This window comes from Monopterus albus, unplaced genomic scaffold (genome assembly GCF_001952655.1).
Source record: "Monopterus albus unplaced genomic scaffold, M_albus_1.0 scaffold21.1, whole genome shotgun sequence".
Taxonomy (NCBI): domain Eukaryota; kingdom Metazoa; phylum Chordata; class Actinopteri; order Synbranchiformes; family Synbranchidae; genus Monopterus; species Monopterus albus.
Genome location: NW_018127901.1, coordinates 1,124,407 through 1,134,291, shown reverse-complemented (window position 1 = coordinate 1,134,291; position 9,885 = coordinate 1,124,407).

Genomic DNA, 9,885 nt, shown 5'->3' with positions numbered 1-9,885 from the left:
TAAAAATACAGTTACAGTATTTATGTGCATTGACAGTTTTCTCTTTACTAGTATTGTCAAGCTATGAAGATTGTGAACATGTTTCACTTCGTCAGATTCTGGGGGCTCACATCCTGTCTGGGGACACAGAATAAGGTCCCCACACAGTTAATTATTGATGTTGTGAGGACTACAGTTTTCATATGGTAAGAATTATTTAAATGTTAAGAATAAGCCTCCAGGAAATGAATGCAGTTCGATACAATGGCCTCACAGGTGGGACAAACAGTGTGTGTTGCTGCTTAGCTGCAGGCTGTGCCTCTACTTAGCACCGTGTTGTAAAGCAAGTAGAAGCTCAATAAATGAAGGCAGGCCTGCTCTTTTACTCTCACTGTCTCCTCCAGCCCTCGCTTGACCCTCTGCAGGGCGGAGAGACTCGTATTGATCCTCAGTGCTGGCTATGGTAGTCCAGCTTAATTAGCATCTGCATCCTAAATAAATGGATCAGATTTAAAATATGACTGTGTTGTAATCTATCTATGCGTATGTTGTTGTGTGTGTCAGCATTTTTCCACCCTGTTGTGTGGTATGTGGTCTGTCTTCCATCTCATCTCATCAGCTTATCTTAAATTATCTCACAGCCACACTAGTAGCAGTTAGCAGATTCTAAGAGTTTTTCTGTAATTTAGCTTTTTGCCTCCATTCAATTTGCAGCAGCTTCTCTTTGTGTTGTAAAACTCCTGCTGAGTTCCTGGCTCTACCACCATCCTGCTGGACCTCCCCTTCCCTCTCAATAAAATGATATCCTGGATGGTATGTCTGCCGGCCACTGTGGCTGGCAGAGAGAAGTAGATGGCTGCAGACTGGTCAAATCTGTTCCACATTACTCCCTGTTGCATTTCCTTTTTTTCCTCTGTATGTCTGAGAAACGGTAAGTGGACATGAAGCGATGCCAACAGCATCGTTCGCTGCTGGCTATGCCTCACTAGCATCCAGGGCTAATGGAAAAGCTGGCTTCCAATGCTGCAGCACACCGGCTCAGCAGCTGTTTGGTATAACCTGCATTCAGAGCCCAGTAGCACTGTTATTTTTTTAGCTTCGTCAGTCTGTTAAAGCTGCTCCCATCCAGACTTTTATGGAAAAATCCAGCTGTTGTCTCACCCTGAATGAGCAGAGAAAGTTGGAGAGCTGCTGTGAGGCCACTGACAGATTTTAGAAAACAGGAAAGTCAGTTTAGCCCTGTTGTTTACATAGAAATACAACACTAGTATAAAGCAATGTTTGTGGTCAGGCTGGTGCTTTTCCTTTTCATTATCATTACCAACATGAACAAGGCTCTTCAGCTGGATTCAGTGTGGGGACCTGGCTGTGCATCATCAGCATCTGAAACCCAGAGCTACAGGAAAAAAAAAAGCTGAATTTGACCAGAAGTTTTCTTATGACATCTTATAAGGATGAGCAAGTTAACACACTCACTGACCATGCTGTTGGACATGAGTCATGCCTTTTAGCTAAGTGATAAACACTTTAGATAAGTGTGTTTAAATATCTTGTTAGTTTACGTAACTATTATTCAAAGACAGTCTGCACTATGTCAGGTGCACCCAACAAGGGTTCAACAAACAAAATCAAAAAAGGAACTTCACACTGACAGACGCCTCAACATTAGACAACTTGTCATCCATCTACAACTCTGTTTTGAAATCTCTGCTCAAACATTCCCACCCTGATTCACACCAGGACAATAGGCATAGGTCCACATGTGAGGGTTGAGACAGGTAACGATGCTCACCGATACCAGGCTATAATGACTCAGTCATTAGAGGACATTGTTGGCCACCAAAGGACTGGTACCACAACATATCAGTCGTTAGGGGACTTTGTTGGCCGTTGAAGGACTGAAACACCACCCAGGGGGATAAATACCTCCTGCTCACCACCTTTCAAGGACATAACTGACGAAGATTTTTTTCTATGTTTTTTTCAGCTTAGTATGACCTGGATGCCTGAAAATTTGCACGGACAAACTCCCCTGCTTTTCTAAAGTAAATCACTTTAACACTGTGAAGTGTAGCTTTAATCAGCACAGTAACATGAAACCAAATTTGGCTTTAGCTGTGGACTGAGGCAACACAAATTTAAAAACTGTACATCAGCATTTTCTTCATCTTTACAGCAGCCCACACACATTGTCATTGTTTGCTGTTTGCATCACTGTTCAGCTCAAACTGGAGCCCAACAGTAGCAGCATGTAGAAGGTTCCTTGAAGTGGTGTGAAAAGTCCTTGGCTTAATCTGATCCTAAGAGTAATAAGATCCTTTAATTACCAAAAGAAAAATCCCTAATCATCCCTCTGCTCTTATCTCTTTTTGTGTCACAAGTAGTGTTGTGGATTTAAATTTGGCTTGACTCGAATGTTCATAAGCTCAGAGAAAAGCAGCATTCACTTCTGTTTATCTGTTAGAGCCATTAAAGTCAGGAAGACATGAAATGACTCTGAAGTACTAAATTATATACTGTACAACTTTATGGATTAATGTCTGCTGTGGATGTGACTGTGCTCAGTTTTTCATGGAGAGTCTATAAGAGCCCATTAACCAGCTCTCTGTATAGAAGTGAATTAATGTCAGAAGCTCAGCTGTGTCTCAGGCAGAGTGTCGCTCACTGAGAACGTCAGCACAATAAATGTGAATACAGTGAATATAGAAAAAAGAGGTTGATTTGTTTTCTTGGCTCAGTCTGTTAGTTTCTATATCAGGACGCCTGGGAGTGCATTACGGCTCTTACATCACAGTCACTTACTGTGCAAGAAACTGTGGTATTAGGCATTGTTGAATACTGATGGAAATCAGTGGGAGGACCCATTATCTCAGCTTTTTAAAAGAACAGATAGAAATCTTGGGAAAGACTCGTATTTCCTTTTGTGTTGAGGGTTTGATGAGAGGATCAATACCACTTTCAAAAAACAAGCGGCAGTTAGCTTAACACTGGAAGTAGGGGGAAAGTTAAGAAGCTAACTAACAATCATTCATTTATTGTACACACAAACATAAATGGAGCTATTTCTCAGCCCTTTTAACAATTTTGATAAAAAAATTTAGACAATGACTTTGTTTTGTAGTTCTCTGTTTGTCCAGAATTTGTTCTGCATGATATTACAGGTTTTGAAGGTCTTTAAAAGCCAAGCAAACTTTTTATTGGGCCTAATGAATGGAATTCTCATCAGGCGAGAGCTGCTGCAGAAATATGTACTCACCATTTTATAGCCAGTGTATTTTCTGTGCCCTGCAGTGGAAAATGTAGACACTATACAAGAATTGCAGCACAGACTAGAACTACTATGTCCTAGCACTCAGATTCAAGCTCATTGGTTCTTACAGAAGACATTTTTAAAAACACCTCACAAACCTAGACGTCTCAGTAACTGTTAGGATGGCTCGAACACGGAAGTGAGCGAGTCACAAAAATTGACGGACCCAGGTGGCTGACTTCGATGCAGGCAGTGCAAGTTTATTTACAGTGTAACACAAGTGACCAAGAAATGAACAGACGAGTAACACTGGGACCGGGTGTCGAGCTTCAGATGGGAACACAGTCAGTGGTGGAGATGATGAGAAGAGGACCGGGCTGCAGACACTGGGACTCACTCCTGGACTGGTTGAGTTGGATGGTACTGAAGAGGACCAGAACTTGTACATACGGTAAGTAGTAGACTGTGCATCGACCTGCAGGGTGGTGGTGAAGCAGAGCGGAGGAGGTCCGTGGTCCGAAGGAGCGACTGAGGCAAGGAGGGAATGAATAAAAAGCAGCTGGAGAGAAGGAGACAAAAAAAACTAACACAGATCAGAGGAACAACGGGGCACAAACGGGCTTTAGAAATGTTAGATAGAACTGGCAGGGGGGTGAACGAAGTGCAGGGGCTAAATAGGGAGAAACTAATCAGGTGCAGCTGGTGGTAATAAGCAGGTGTAAGAGATAACGTAATCAGGGTAAGGAAGTGAAAACAGAGTGAGGGGAGTGAGAAAGTACAGGACCCCCCCCAAAGGATGGATCCCAAACAGCCAAACCACCACCCCAGGAAGGGAGGCGGGGGCCCCCGGAAGGAGGGCATCAACGGGGCCCCCCAGGTTTGTTCGGGTGCACCTGATAGAGAGAGGTGAGAAGGGCAGGATTTAGAAAAAAGGAGCGAGGAATCCAGGAACGCTCCTCCGGACCATAACCCTCCCAGTTCACCAGATATTGGAAACCCCGGCCCCTAGAGTGAACATCCAGGATCTGCCTGACGGTGTATGCAGGGCCACCGTCCACCTCCAGGGCAGGAGGAGGTGGAGCCGGTGGCGGACAGAGGGGACTGGTGGAGACCGGCTTGACCTGCGAGAAATGAAAAACCAGGTGAATGCGAAGAGAATCAGGGAGTTTAAGCCTGATGGCAGTGGGGTGTATGATGTCCTGGATGGTGAACAACCCTAAGAACCGGGGCAAAAGTTTGAGGCAGGCGCCTTTAATGGGGACATGGGCAGAGGAGAGCCCCACTTGTTGCCCAACCTGATAAGTGGGAGCGGCCCGACGACAGCGATCGGCCAGCCATTTATTCTGGTCAGCTGTGCGTAGCAAGGCGGCCCTGGTCTCTGCCAAGACGGCCTGACAGCGGGAGATGTGAGATTGGACCGAGGGAACAGCAATGTCTGTTTCAGCGGAGGACAGTAGGGGAGGTTGGTATCCTAGGGAGGCTTGAAAGGGAGAGATACCAGTGGCGGAGCTAGAGAGAGTATTGTGAGCGTATTCCACCCAGGGTAACAACTGGTTCCAGTCCTCTGGTGAGGAGTTGGTTTGGGGGTGATAACCGGAAGAAAGACAGGGACGTGCTCCGAGGGCAGTGCAAAAAGCAGACCAGACGTAAGAGGTGAATTGTGGACCGCGGTCAGAAACAATAGTGATGGGGGTGATGGGGGTGCCGTGGATGCGAAAAACATGCTGAACCAGGAGCCGGGCAGTTTCAAGAGCAGAGGGGAGTTGAAGAAGGGCAAGGAAATGGGCGGCTTTGGAAAAACGATCAACTATGGTAAGAATGACAGTGTTGCCCTGGGAGGGAGGCAGGCCGGTGATGAAGTCTAGGGCAATGTGAGATCAGGGTCTGGGCCCTGGCAGCCTGGGGGATGTATAATCTATCTGGTGGCCCATCCCCTGGATCGGGATGTTCACAAAAAATTACAGTTTTATATCTTTATGTTTGAAGCCTAAAATGTGGCAAAAGGTCGCAAAGTTCAAGGGGGCCGAATACTTTCGCAAGGCACTGTATATTGTCGGGAGAGGGCATCGGATTTCTGATTACGAGACCCCGGCCGATAAGAGAGGGTAAACCGAAAACGATCGAAAAACAAAGCCCACCTAGCTTGTCTGGGGTTAAGTCTTTTTGCTGTTTGGAGGTAAGCTAGGTTTTTATGGTCGGTCCATACCAGAAAAGGTTGGTCGGCACCTTCAAGGAGGTGCCGCTATTCCTCCGGGGCCAATTTAACGGCCAGCAGTTCCTTATTACCTACATCATAATTTTGTTCGGCCGGGTTCAATCGCCGGGAGTAATAGGTACACAGGTGCAAGGCATGGTCTTCCCCGGATCGCTGAGAAAGGACCGCTCCCACCCCAGTGTCAGACGCGTCCACCTCCACCACGAACTGCCATGAGGGGTCAGGTTGGAGGAGTACGGGGGCTGTGGTGAACCGGTCTTTGAGGGTTTGGAAAGCCTGCTCCGCTGTCCTGGACCATGCAAACTTCACCTTGGTGGACGTGAGCTGAGTGAGGGGGGCTGCGACGGTGCTGTAATTCTTAATAAAGCGGCGGTAGAAGTTTGCAAAGCCCAGGAAGCGTTGCAGGTCCTTCACACAGGTGGGGGTAGGCCAATTGGTGACAGCAAAGATTTTGGATGGGTCGGCGCGGAGTCTTCCCTGTTCGATGATGAACCCCAGGAATGCTACGAAGGGGGAGTGGAAGACGCACTTTTCTGCTTTTATGTAAAGGCGGTTTTCCAGGAGTTGAAGGAGGACCTGACGAACGTGCTGGATGTGCTGTGAGGGAAGAAGAGTAAATGAGAATGTCATCGAGGTATACAAAAACGAAACGACCAAGAAAATCACAAAGAATGTCATTAATCAACCCCTGGAAAACCGCCGGGGCATTGGTTAGGCCCATTCCTGAGGTCCAACTTTGTGAAGAGTGCCGTGCCCTGGAGAGATTCAAAAGCAGAGAGTAGGGGCAATGGATATTTGTTTTTGACAGTTATAACATTTAAACCACGGTAATCAATGCAAGGACGGAGGCCACCGTCCTTCCCCAAAAAAAGAACCCTGCACCCAGGGGTGAGGAAGGACGGATCATGCCTGCACGTCAAACTGTTTCTATGTACTCCTCCAGAGCCTGTCGTTCGGGTTTGGAGATGTGGAAGAGGCGACTGTTGGGCAAGGTGGCTCCCGGGTACAGGTCGATGGCACAGTCATAGGGTCTATGAGGGGGAAGAGAGTCCATGGCCAGTAAGTAGAAGACTGTGCATCGACCTGCAGGGTGGCGATGAAGCAGAGCGGAGGAGGTCCGTGGTCCGAAGGAGCGACTGAGGCGAGGAGGGAATGAATAAAAGCAGCTGGAGAGAAGGAGACAAAAAAAAAAACTAACACAGATCAGAGGAACAACGAGGCACAAACGGGCCTGAGAAATGTTAGAAAGAACTGGCAGGGGAGTGAACGAAGAGCATGGGCTAAATAGGGAGAAACTAATCAGGTGTAGCTGGTGGTAATCCGGGGGTAAGAAGCAGGTGTAAGAGATAACGTAATCAGGGTAAGGAAGTGAAAACAGAGCGAGGGGAGTGAGAAAGTAGGTGCAGCCGGGCAAACCTGACAGTAACTTTCTCAAATAGATAGCTGCTCGTTGTAATTTTTATCAAACAAGCATTTGTTGGGGGCTATTTTCAGCAGTGGATGAATCCACATTTGGTCTGCAGAGAGCACCTGTGCCAACCGGACGTGTACATGGGACTGAGTGAAAATAAACTACAGGGTGTGGGTTCATGGGGATAAGAGAACGTGGCAGCCAGTGCAGCAGCGTGGTCACTGAATAGTGGAGCTTTATGGCTCAGAGGAAACAGACTGATTCTTGGTAGTAGGACACACTCACTGTTCCTTTAGGTCTGCACATGTGACTGATGACAAGAAGAAAAATACAGAAATTACCAGACTTGTGTTTTAGAAGTGACAACCTTGGCCGACTACCTTTCAGAGATTTGCTCACATTATAGCTGCACTCATATGGATGCTGTGTATTTTTAGTCCACTTGCTGTTGTTGCTGCTGTGCTTCAGTGCATTTTCTTCTTCTCATCTTGTCTGGCAGCCCCCAAACCAGAGATGATGCCTGTAAGTAACGAGTCAACAGGATGTGATCTAAGCTCTGTGGAAATCAAACCGGGACTCTTTGAGAGTTTTGACTCGCTGTCAGAGAACAACCTGACAGCTTCAAATTCGGAGCTGCCGCTCACCCAGACAAGTCAGCCCAATATGCCATCTGCCTTTCAGAGGCAGGACACTTCACTTTCCTGTTGTTTTTTCCTCTGCTGGTGTGTGTTAGAGCAACTCAAACCATAGCACATCTCCACTGTTGCAAAGTCTGGCAGATGAAATGTGCCATTTCATGCTGCCCAGAGAGCAACTGTAAAATATGGAGACACCGACACTTCAATCATGCCACACAATACAGTGAGCCGTAATCAAACTTTCTGACATATTCAGCAATTTAGCTGCAATTCTGGACATGTTTTCCTCCTCTTCTTCTTCCCAACTTCAAACTTCAAACTTCCTTGAAACCTGTAAATGCATGAAAGAGTGAAGTGAAGCATAACTGACATGTTATCAGGAGCTGGAGTTCAGCTGTGGAGAATAGCGCTGATAAAATATAAAACCCCGCCACGACTCTTTATGAATCGTTATCCCGTCCCTCCAGGGCTGGAGCAGGAAAGAACACAGGGTACATGCTGGGAGACGAGCGCTCCTCCTCGCCGCACATTATGAGCTCCAGATTGTTAAGTGTCAAGCTCCTGGTGAGCCATGTTAAGAGACAACAACAAAAGGCATCTGCGGTAGCAGCATGAGATGCACAACACAAGGAGGCTGCCATCAGCAGCCGGAGTCAGCCACTCCATACATCTGGATGCTCACACTCATTCAGCCCTTTATTTACTGTAACTGCACCTAGGCATCTGCTACAAGCTCACAGTCTGATTTAGTACTGTTAAAGACTTAACATGAAGAACTTTAAGACTGATGCTTGGACAGATCTTAAACCAAGGTTTAGTTTTACCTCACAGTTTGCCCAGAGAAACCAACTCAAAGTTGAACATACAGTATATGGACTAGCCTTACCCAGTACAGCTGTGCTAGCTGTACTAGCTTTGCTATGGTGTCTTCTTTTTCTAGCTGCTCCCGTTAGGGGTCACCACAGCGAATCATCAGTTACCACCTAAACAATTCACATGGTAAACTTGACACATTTTATGCCGGATGCCCTTCCAGATGAGGACTAATCAACCTAAGCTGCATGTCTTTGGACTGTGGGAGGAAGCTGGAGTACCTGGAGAGAACCCACACAGGGACAGGGAGAACATATATACTCCACACAGAAAGGCCCCGGGTCAGCCTTTTGGCTGTGAGGCAACAGCGCTAACCACTGCGCTGTCTAAATTTCTGATTTCATGCTAAAGATATTCACGTTTCCTTTTTCGCCACAATTCTGGACAAATAGAAACAGCTGGTAAAACTAAATTTGATGAAAATAGGCTTGTTAAGATTTCAGTGCAAAAATGTTTACTTTATTCTAAAGTTATTTAAAAATGTTTCCATTGTTGAAAGACATTAGCACTTGTTGCCTATAGAAATAAATTTGCTTGTCTCTGTGTCTTTGTCTTGAAACAAGAAAGATTAACAGAAAATACCTGAATTTAATGAGGTACAGTATTCTTCTCCTTACACTAAACTCATTGTAGGAAACAAAAAGTTTAAGGGCTCAAAAGACCAAACCTTCTGATAAGATAAGTGAATGCATTTAAGATTTTTAAAGGACTAAAAGAGTCTACAGTATGGATACATGTACAATTACTTAGCAGAAAATCAGACGCCCTTCTGCTCATCTTTACATATTTCCATCCATTCTCACAGCTGGGTGCGTGCTTTTGAGGCAGCGTACTGTGATTCACCTCTGTGCCCACACCTGCTGGGGTTTAGCAGCAGCTATTGAGTGTGTTTACAAGCCCCATAAGCTGAGACAATAGGAGACAGGCTGTCTCAGCAACCTCAAGCTCATCTAATAAGCTGTGGAAAGTTCAGGAAACTCAGCTGAAGTACAGACTTCTGTGTTCACACTTGTCCTTCATTCTCTTTGTTTTGTTCTCCTCACTCTCACTGAGAACACAGAAGTGGCGGCGGGTGCACCAGACTGTCAGACTGAAATCAGCATCAAGCCAAAGCACCGAGAACATCACCCCAGATTCTTTTTAACAGCAATGTCCAGGAACACACAGCAGATGTAGCTGTAACAGAGGGAGGATTTGATTCACTGGGGGCTGTGCAAATGGCAGCTGCAGCGATGGCTGTGTGGGTAAATTTTGACTAGAGGACATAATGGCCGGTCCGAGGGGACCCAGTGCCTCGATGGAAGAGGTGCTTAATGTTAATACCTTCATTTATTTCTGCAAAGTGCTGGTGGAGGAGGGAAGGGCTCCAATAAAAGCAGCTTTCACCTGGAGGTGATGGCAGGCTGCTAATAAAACATTAGCCATTTTGATCTATCCAGCACATGAAAATGTCATTTCCTCATTGTGTGAGGTACGGTCATTGCAGGCCTGAGTGGCTGCTGCAAATAACCCCTGTGCA